Here is an 8,961-nt window from a genome sequence, read left to right as displayed (position 1 = left end):
CGGTATCATTGTTTTTTATCAAAAACATATCAAATTTGGTGTTTTACTATAAATGCCAACACTTGATCCAATGCTTATATTTTTTTAATGGAAGTGGTTATTTGATGTGATGCGACAAGACAATTTTTCAAAAATTTTATATTAATCAAAACAAAACCTTAATTACAAGTAAAAATGATAATGATACCAAATATAACCTTAATTACAATGCCATTTCTGATGAATCAATTTTTTATTTAATTTTGAAGACCAAATCTCTTAGAATAGGGGAACAAGAACAAGCAAAGCTTTCATTGAGATGCACCAAACTAAACCTAGAAGAAAGGCCAATGAAGAACGAAGTAGCACCAGAGCTCCAAATGATCAGAAAATTCCGATTTCTTAACAAGGGTATAGAAGGTTTCTGCTCTTAATTTCAAGATTAAATACAGAAGTGAGACAGCTTTTAATCATTTATTTCAAGAAAAATCTAAACGATGAACTTGTTTAATATAATGTTGAACTCGTTCCATCATTCTTTTCTGTTTTTTTTTTTTTTTTTTTTTTTTTTTATGAGAGAGAAAAGAAAAACAAAGAATCATAAAGGACGAAAAAACAAAAAGAAACAAGAGAATCCAAGAGGCATGGCACATTAAACGTCCACCATTCTTTTTTTTCTTTTTTGAATAGATCACATCCATCATTCTTGTAAATAAGAACCATACATCTTTTATGACTCCATCCTTTATAAATGGGTCATTTGCTAAAACACCCCTATAGTTTCAAGGATTTACTTAAATCTATTATAGCTTTCATTTTACTAAAACACCCCTATGATTTGCAACCTATATACTTAATCAATCTTTCACTAAGATTTGTTTCTTTTTCTATCTAAAAGTAGCAACATGATCACCTAAATTGAGTGAAAAGTGTAAAAAAGCACAAACCCATTATTGTTTATTCCAAAAGTACCTCTAACACCTTTTTTCCTATGGAGAACAAAATTGACCAAATAGAGCCAAATATTGGCTATGTTTGGTTTATTGATCTGGCCTCATTTTTTTTTTTTAATTCTTGTTCATTCTAGGTAAGAATGGGCAAAAGTGAATGATTAGAGTGTTTTGTTATAAAATTCTTGTCATAGGCATCAATCTCTTTAGAATAAAAAATCAATTTATAGGACAAAAATTGAGGTATTATGCAAAGTGAAAAATAATCATGTCCCATCTTGCTCTTTTTTATTCTTTAAAGATACTGCAGCCATAAATCACCGGCCTAGGTCTACAAAACCATCACCACCATAAATGTTTATTGGCGGACTGCTATAGAAAATTATGCCAACAGGCATGGACCACTGGCCATCCATCGTTAAACATCTATGCTGATGATTTTGGAGACCTAGGCCAATGGTTTATGACCGTTAGGACAGTTTCTTTCTTTCTTTTTTCTTTAAGAATAAAAATTAATAACATAGGGCACTTTTCAATTTGAAAATGATTCATTTTTTAAGAAAAAAGTGTTTGGTTCATATCAATATTTTCTCATTCTATCCATTCTTGATCATCTTAGAATTTCATTCGGGCAAGAATGAGATTAGAACCAAACATGGCCTATATTTTCAGAAGGTTAATGCAGAAGAGTAATGTGTATAACTTTGGTGTATTCTTGGAATAAGAGGCTCTGTAAAAGAATTTATCATCTCCATCTGACAATACTGTCCTAATAAATTTGTACGGGTGCCAAAGAGCGACTAAGAAAAACTTAGGTTGTGTTTGGTATCATTGTCACTTCTAATTGCAATGTTTTAGATTTGTCAATACAAATTTTATAAGGATATTTTTTTTTTCTACCACAAATGCATTAAGTATAGATATAACATTCGGTATCATTGTTACTTCTCAAAAACATATCAAATTTGGTGTTTTACTATAAATGCCAACACTTGATCCAATGCTTATATTTTTTTAGTGGAAGTGGTTATTTGATGTGATGCGACAAGATAATTTTTCAAAAATTTTGTATTAATCAAAACAAAGCGTTAATTACAAGTAAAAGTGATAATGGTACCAAATATAACCTTAATTACAATGCCATTTCTGATGAAGCAATTTTTTATTTAATTTTGAAGACCAAATCGCTTAGAAGAGGGGAATAAGAACAAGCAAAGCTTTCATTGAGATGCACCAAACTAAACCTAGAAGAAAGAAAAACAAAGAATCATAAAAGACGAAAAAACAAAAAGAAACAAGAGAATCCAAGAGCCATGGCACATTAAACGTCCACCATTCTTTTTTTCTTTTTTGCATAGATGATGTGTGGCTCATTGTGACACTAGCAAGTGCACTAGTCGTTCAAGTAATAAAGTAGTGAGTGAAGTATCGTTCCCACGAGGATTTAGGAAACAATTACCAATACTAAATTGAACACTTCTTATCTGATCAACAAATAAATCAAAACTCTAATGAAAGCTAAGAAATCCTAAATTAAAATCTATCTAAATCATTGGCCCAATTGCCTTCAATTCAGGTTAGAAGAGTAAGCAGTAAATGTCAATCTCAGAATTCAGCAATCTATCAATTTGGATCATTCGAATAAATCATGATTGAGCCTTGGTTTGGTGAAACCCCAAGGTCATGAACAGCCTCTCTCAAGCGCATGTTCATCCTATGCATGAGTGACGGTTCTTCTATCTCTAGCAAGAATCTAATCCCCATGCATGCATTTCTTCAAACACTTCTAAGGCATCAATTCAAATCTGAATTGATCACCAACTAAATTGTGCAAGTTATCTCTAACCTTGCACTCAATTCAGTTCTTGAATAGTAGATCTGAATTCCTAGAGTCTCTCTCAAGCACTCTAGGAATTCCAAGCTGTAGATTAATTCGCCCAATCTGAAAATTGCAGATCTGAATTCTCTTTCAAGCAATTCAGATCTTGCAATCTCAGATCTGAGAATTCAGATATGAGTTTTGAAGGTTAGTTGGCCGAATTACTCTACAATCACACCCTTATTCAAGAAACTTCAAATACAATGCATGACCATTTGAATGAATCAAAAAGAATTAGATTGCTGAACTGAAATTTTACAAGCTGAAATACATCAAGGAAGAATGGAAACAAGGAGAAAGAAGAAAGAAAATATACAAAGAAACTGAATTCAAATCAAAAGAGAATGAAACTACAAATGATTTATTACAAAAGATCTTTGAATCACAAACCCTCAATTTGAACTCACCTTCTTCTTCTAGCTTGCTTGTCTTGAACTTCCTTCAGCCCTTCTTCTTCTTCTTCCTTGCGCCTAGCCTTCTTCTCTTCTCTTCTCTCAAAGTGGCCGAACCTCTAAGAGTGGGAGAGCCTTTCTCTCAAGCAATTGAACAACTTTCTCCCCTCCTAGAGGCCTCCTTATATAGTTTTTCAAGGGGGCTCTTGCCCCTTCTTGAAGCCTCTAGAATGGGGTGTATTACACCCCTCATGAACCTTCTAGAGTGCTCCCTCCTTCTCTTCAAGAAACATCTAGGAGTTGCCGCCCCTAGCTCCCTTTGGGCTGCTATTTGGGCTACAACTTAGCTTGCTTTTGAGCTCATGTGGGTTACACTCTAGGCTGTTATTTTGGCTAAAAATGGGCCTTCCTTGCTGGGCCGAATTCTACTCATAGCTAGGCTTTATTTTCTTGGGTTTTCTCAAGGAATTCACTTGCTCTTTTTGGGCCGAAGTGCTCTCTCTTGCTTCCACAACCGGGCTGGACTGAAATTGGTCTTTTTGAACCTTCTTTTCTTGCCTTTTTCCTTCATTTTCTTGGATTGATTATCCCTGAACTTATTCTTAGCATTAAGCTAAATTAAGGCAAAAATTAATAAAACCGGCATAAAAATCCATGCTAAAATCCTCAAAAATTATAGATAAATTGTAAGTTCATCAATAGATCACATCCATCATTCTTGTAAATAAGAACCATACATATTTTATGACTCCATCCTTTATAAATGGGTCATTTGCTAAAACACCCCCACCCCCTATAGTTTCAAGGATTTACTTAAATCTATTATAGCTTTCATTTTACTAAAACACCCCCGTGGTTTGCAACCTATATACTTAATCAATCTTTCACTATGATTTCTTTATAAATGGGTCATTTGCTAAAACACCCCCACCCCCTATAGTTTCAAGGATTTACTTAAATCTATTATAGCTTTCATTTTACTAAAACACCCCCGTGGTTTGCAACCTATATACTTAATCAATCTTTCACTATGATTTGTTTCTTTTTCTATCTAAAAGTAGCAACATGGTCACCTAAATTGAGTGAAAAGTGTAAAAAAGCACAAACCTATTATTCTTTATTCCAAAAGTACCTCTAACACATTTTTCCTATGGAGAACAAAATTGACCAAATAGAGCAAAATAGAGTTATTATTCTATTGGAAGGGTTAGAATCCAAATTGTGGATGGCCGAACTAGGTTTTATGGTTAGCTGAATTTCAAAAATTTTCTAATTCAACTCAGGAATCACTTTTTCGAAGATTTTGAAATCTGAAATTTCATGATGGATCTTGCACTGAATCAGACCAGATTTAAACTAAAATTAAAACTAATTATACCTGATATGAAGTCCACAAATGAAGTTCCTACATTAGTAGTTCACACCCAAAATGATTCCCAAAACCGGCCTCCAACTAAAGACGATACAGTGAATGAGAAGCCGATTTAGCAATACTATTTTCTACAAAACTACAACCCAATTGCCTTAGGATTGATTGGGATTTTTGAGTTTGATTTTCCCTTTTTTTTTTTTGCAAAAACACAATGGGAAATTTGATAAAGATCAATTCTTTTAGTGCATAGGTCGAATTAGGGTTTCTGGAGGAGAAGAGAGAAGTGGAGAGAGCAAGAGAGAGAAGAAAACAAGTTCTATTCACCCCCACCCTCATAATCCCTTTTTATGGAGCATTGTCCCAATCTAATTAGAAAATTATCCAAATTTGATTTGGATTTAGACACTTTTAAGTTAAGTATTATCCTCTTAAAAGGATAGGTGCTCCATATTAAGAATCATGCCTAGTTTTGACTCAATTCACATGATAACTTGACAGCTTAACCAATCTCATTAGTAATGGGCCTCTAGCCCATTTTCTTCAAAGGCTTGTGTCCCTAGGTGTTGCATTGCCACTTTAGGCTTTATATTGTATAGCGTAAGACCTTACAAAGGTCTCATATAAGTTCATAAGGGTTCAAACCCACCTCTGGAAGAGGTTACACTAAATTCACTTCTCAGGGCAGTGAGCCCTTAAGCCAATTAGCATGGGCTTATTTGGGACTCAATATTTACACATAAATGATCATTGGATTCATCCACCCTAAGATATCAAAGGATAATGAGCTTATGTGAGATAAAACCCATTAAGTAATCAATCCAGTAATTGTCTCTTATACTTAACTTCTCGGCCCATAATCATCAGAACACTGCCAATAAGGAAAGACCTCTCCCCTGATTGCAAGATACAATGTTACATTCTTTGCTCGGATGGATTCAAGAAATAGTACCTTTTACAAACATTTTTCATAAAATAATAGTATAATAATATATAAATATATTTTGCAAAACCAGATTTCAATCACAAATGAAATCCACTATCGACACTTTAAGTTTTCATTAAAGAGCCTGATATTCACTTTGTGAGATCCAAAGCCCACAATATAGTGAAATAGGAAAGTTTTGAGTTTAAATCCCCATGATTCATCCTATCCAAAAGAGCATTTTGAGACCCTAAAACTCTTCTTGGGTTAAAACTTCTAGATATTCTTTATGAAATGTAGTTTCTATTTCCCTCATAAGTTAGAAATTGAGATGGTTTTGAAACTTGATAATTTTTTTAGAAGAAAAAAGCTGCCAAAGTAGAGACATGACTAAGGTTACGTTTGATTGCAATACAATTTTGGTGTAAATGTAGGGGAGTGCAAAAGGGTCGAGTATAATAAATTTTGGTTTACTTTTATTTCAGATTTGACTTTGCTTTATTTGTTTGTTAGAAGTAAAATAAATGACCTCCATTAGACACAAACCACCCCCTCGGTAAGAATCCGTTAAAATCCAATTGCATGCGACCTCTTGGGTGGCTAAATATTTTAAAAGAACCCAACATTATCCTGTTAATTGCCACTAATATGCCTAAAATTTCATTAGACAAATACCTCCCCTCACAAATGTTTTTCCCGTTACCTTGCTAATACTAGTTATCTGTAAATTAAAGCGAAGTCTGTTCTTCTTCAGGGATATTGGCTACTGGGTGTTTGTCATTATCCTAACTGGTTTTCAGTTTTGCAGAGTCTCACCATAAAACTATACTGGCAACCTAATATTTCAACGTTTAATTGGGATTTTAATTAGTTAGTGTGGAAAGATATTCAAGTTCCAATTTTTCTTTTTCTGCTATTGTGATTTCATGTGATCAGGAGCTGAACTAATTCATTCTTCAAAACGTAGACAAGTTGCTACAATGCAGGCTTGCAGCTACCCAAACCATAATTACATAGAGGGGACAACCATTCACACTTTGATGGGAGGACTTATCTCTTAATTTTCTTCTCCACATCTTTGGAGCCCCATATGCAAGTGTTGTTCAAGCTAGAATTCAAATATCATCCACTCTCAAGCCATATTAAAGAGGAAAGAACAGAAATTGTGGGAATTAGTCCAAAAATAAAAATGATGATTTCCTTAAGATACTTTTGTCAGTGAAGTGAGTTTTGTTTTGGATTCTCTACCTGGGGGCTATGGAACTCATTCTCTGTTGATAGCCATGGTACTGAAGTTTCTAGCTCATTCCCCAATTGCATTGGAACAATTAAAGGCAGAGCACCGAAACATAAGAAGCGAAGCACCAAGCAAGGAGACAAGTATTTGAATTGGAAAGATTATAAGAAAATGGAATCTACTCAAAATGTTATTTATGAAATTCTCAGAGATTTTATGAAGCTTTCTTCACGAAGGTGTCGGCCTTCAATTCCAATGTAGGCGATGGGAGACTCCGAGTCCTCAATTTCTTTCTAGGACGAAAGCCAATGTCAACGGAAAATTTTATAATTCTCTTTCTTCAGTTTTCGGTTAAAATCTTGGAGTCTTCTTTCTCTTGTTCTTTTTCTTGAATGGTTCTTCTTCCTGTACTACAAAGAGCCTGAGTAAGAACTTAAGAACTTGGGGGTTCATTCTTGATCAAAATGGCTGGGTCTTTAACAGATTTCTAATAATTAAAGGTTATACGACAAGCTGTGGAGAGATTTGGAGATTGGTTTTCTCTTTCTATGGAGATTCTGCTACAGATTGTGGGTTTTCAGACATAGTTGTCAGCAGTCTAGTATCTTCTATTTCTATAACCTGATAAGTATTAAAAGAAAGGAATGAGAGGGAATATCAAACCAACAGAATGATAAGTATTAAAAGAAATATAAGTTTGTTTATTCAAAGAATTATCTTACATTAATTCTTGAGAACCATGAGAGCGTCAGCCATGGCTATTGTTGGTCATGTTAGGCAGAATTTTATTTTTCTTGCACGGAGTTCCTATAAGGGTATATTAGATATTTTGACTTATCCGTTAAAACCAACCGTTAATTCTTTTGATAGAAGAGGTTTTAGTCCATTTTAAAAATAGTGGGGTGATCATAGTATTTAGTGTAAATTTTAAGGGAGGTTTCAGTCTGTTACCCTTTTTAATAAACAGGGGCAGGTAAGTTGGTTAATGTGAGAGTTGATCAATTCACAGGAATTTGTACTTTTGTATTAGTGAATCTCACAAAAAGAATGATTTTTGAGTGACTCAGTTACTTAGATAAGTATTACCCTATGCCCATTGGATAAATAACTTTTCCATCTACAAGAACAATGTGACAACATTGTCCTTCACATAATAACACTTATATGTATAAAACGGTCATTGTTTTACTCGTAAAACAAAAGAATACTACTAAGTGCACTTATACCCAAGTAAATGATTTCCCAAAAAATTGAACTAGGCTCTAGGAGTAAGACAGAACGTATGACGCAAGATGATGCAGTCCCCACATTATTTGAGAAAGAATTGAGGTAAGGGACAAAATTTGCACTGCCATCGAATATGAAAGAAACAAGTACGAATTTTGTATCACGTAGGAATGTGCATCATAATTACAAACAAATGAAAGTAAAACTGAATTAGGTACAAATATTGCAACTAGTCAAAATTTGCACTACAGCCCAAGTCTCAGAAAGATACAAGTGTTTATTGAAAGAGTGAATCATGCATACTTGATGTCTCCACTGAGACTGGTTCATGGGGCTATTCAATGAAGGTGGGTTGTCCTCATACCTATCCTCCCTCCAAGCTCCAATCCTAGTGAAGGCAGAGATAATTAAATTCCATGTCTCCACTGTAACTAGCAAGAATGTATCAATTGAGTCATTTAAGACCTTCAAATTATATTAAGGCTGATGTTAACAAGGTTGCCCATAGGCCAACTTGGCTGAAGGTCCTACATACAATAACAAGGTGTGGCGCCAGGGGTAGTGACTCCGGTAATTAAGTCAACAAAGGTGATTAGAGAGTTGAGGTGTGAAGATCTCGAGGTGAGACCCCATTAATCGTGGTGTCAATTCTCAATACGTTTAGGTTTTTCTTTTTTATTGTTTTTATTTTTAATTATTTTGACAAAAATAATAAAATAATAGATAATTATTTTGGACTTATAAAATTAGTCAAATATTGAAATTAAAATCCACAATCCATTCAATTTATGAAATTCGTCAAATAAAATGCTTCTGAAATTTAAAGTCAACTTAATTTGAGGAAATAATCTAGAAGAGATCCAACCAACTTATGCCACGTGAAGGAGTCTATGGTTGATCTAGACCTTTCATCAGAAGGGATCCGCTAAATCTGCCATGTTCATCAATCCTTCAATCCAATGTTGTCTAAATAAAAATACAGATAGAATTCACGTCCATTATT

The sequence above is a fragment of the Nelumbo lutea genome, chromosome 5 (genome assembly GCF_056320005.1).
Source record: "Nelumbo lutea isolate HS-2025 chromosome 5, American lotus-T2T, whole genome shotgun sequence".
Classification (NCBI taxonomy): domain Eukaryota; kingdom Viridiplantae; phylum Streptophyta; class Magnoliopsida; order Proteales; family Nelumbonaceae; genus Nelumbo; species Nelumbo lutea.
This window is presented reverse-complemented; position numbering follows the sequence as displayed.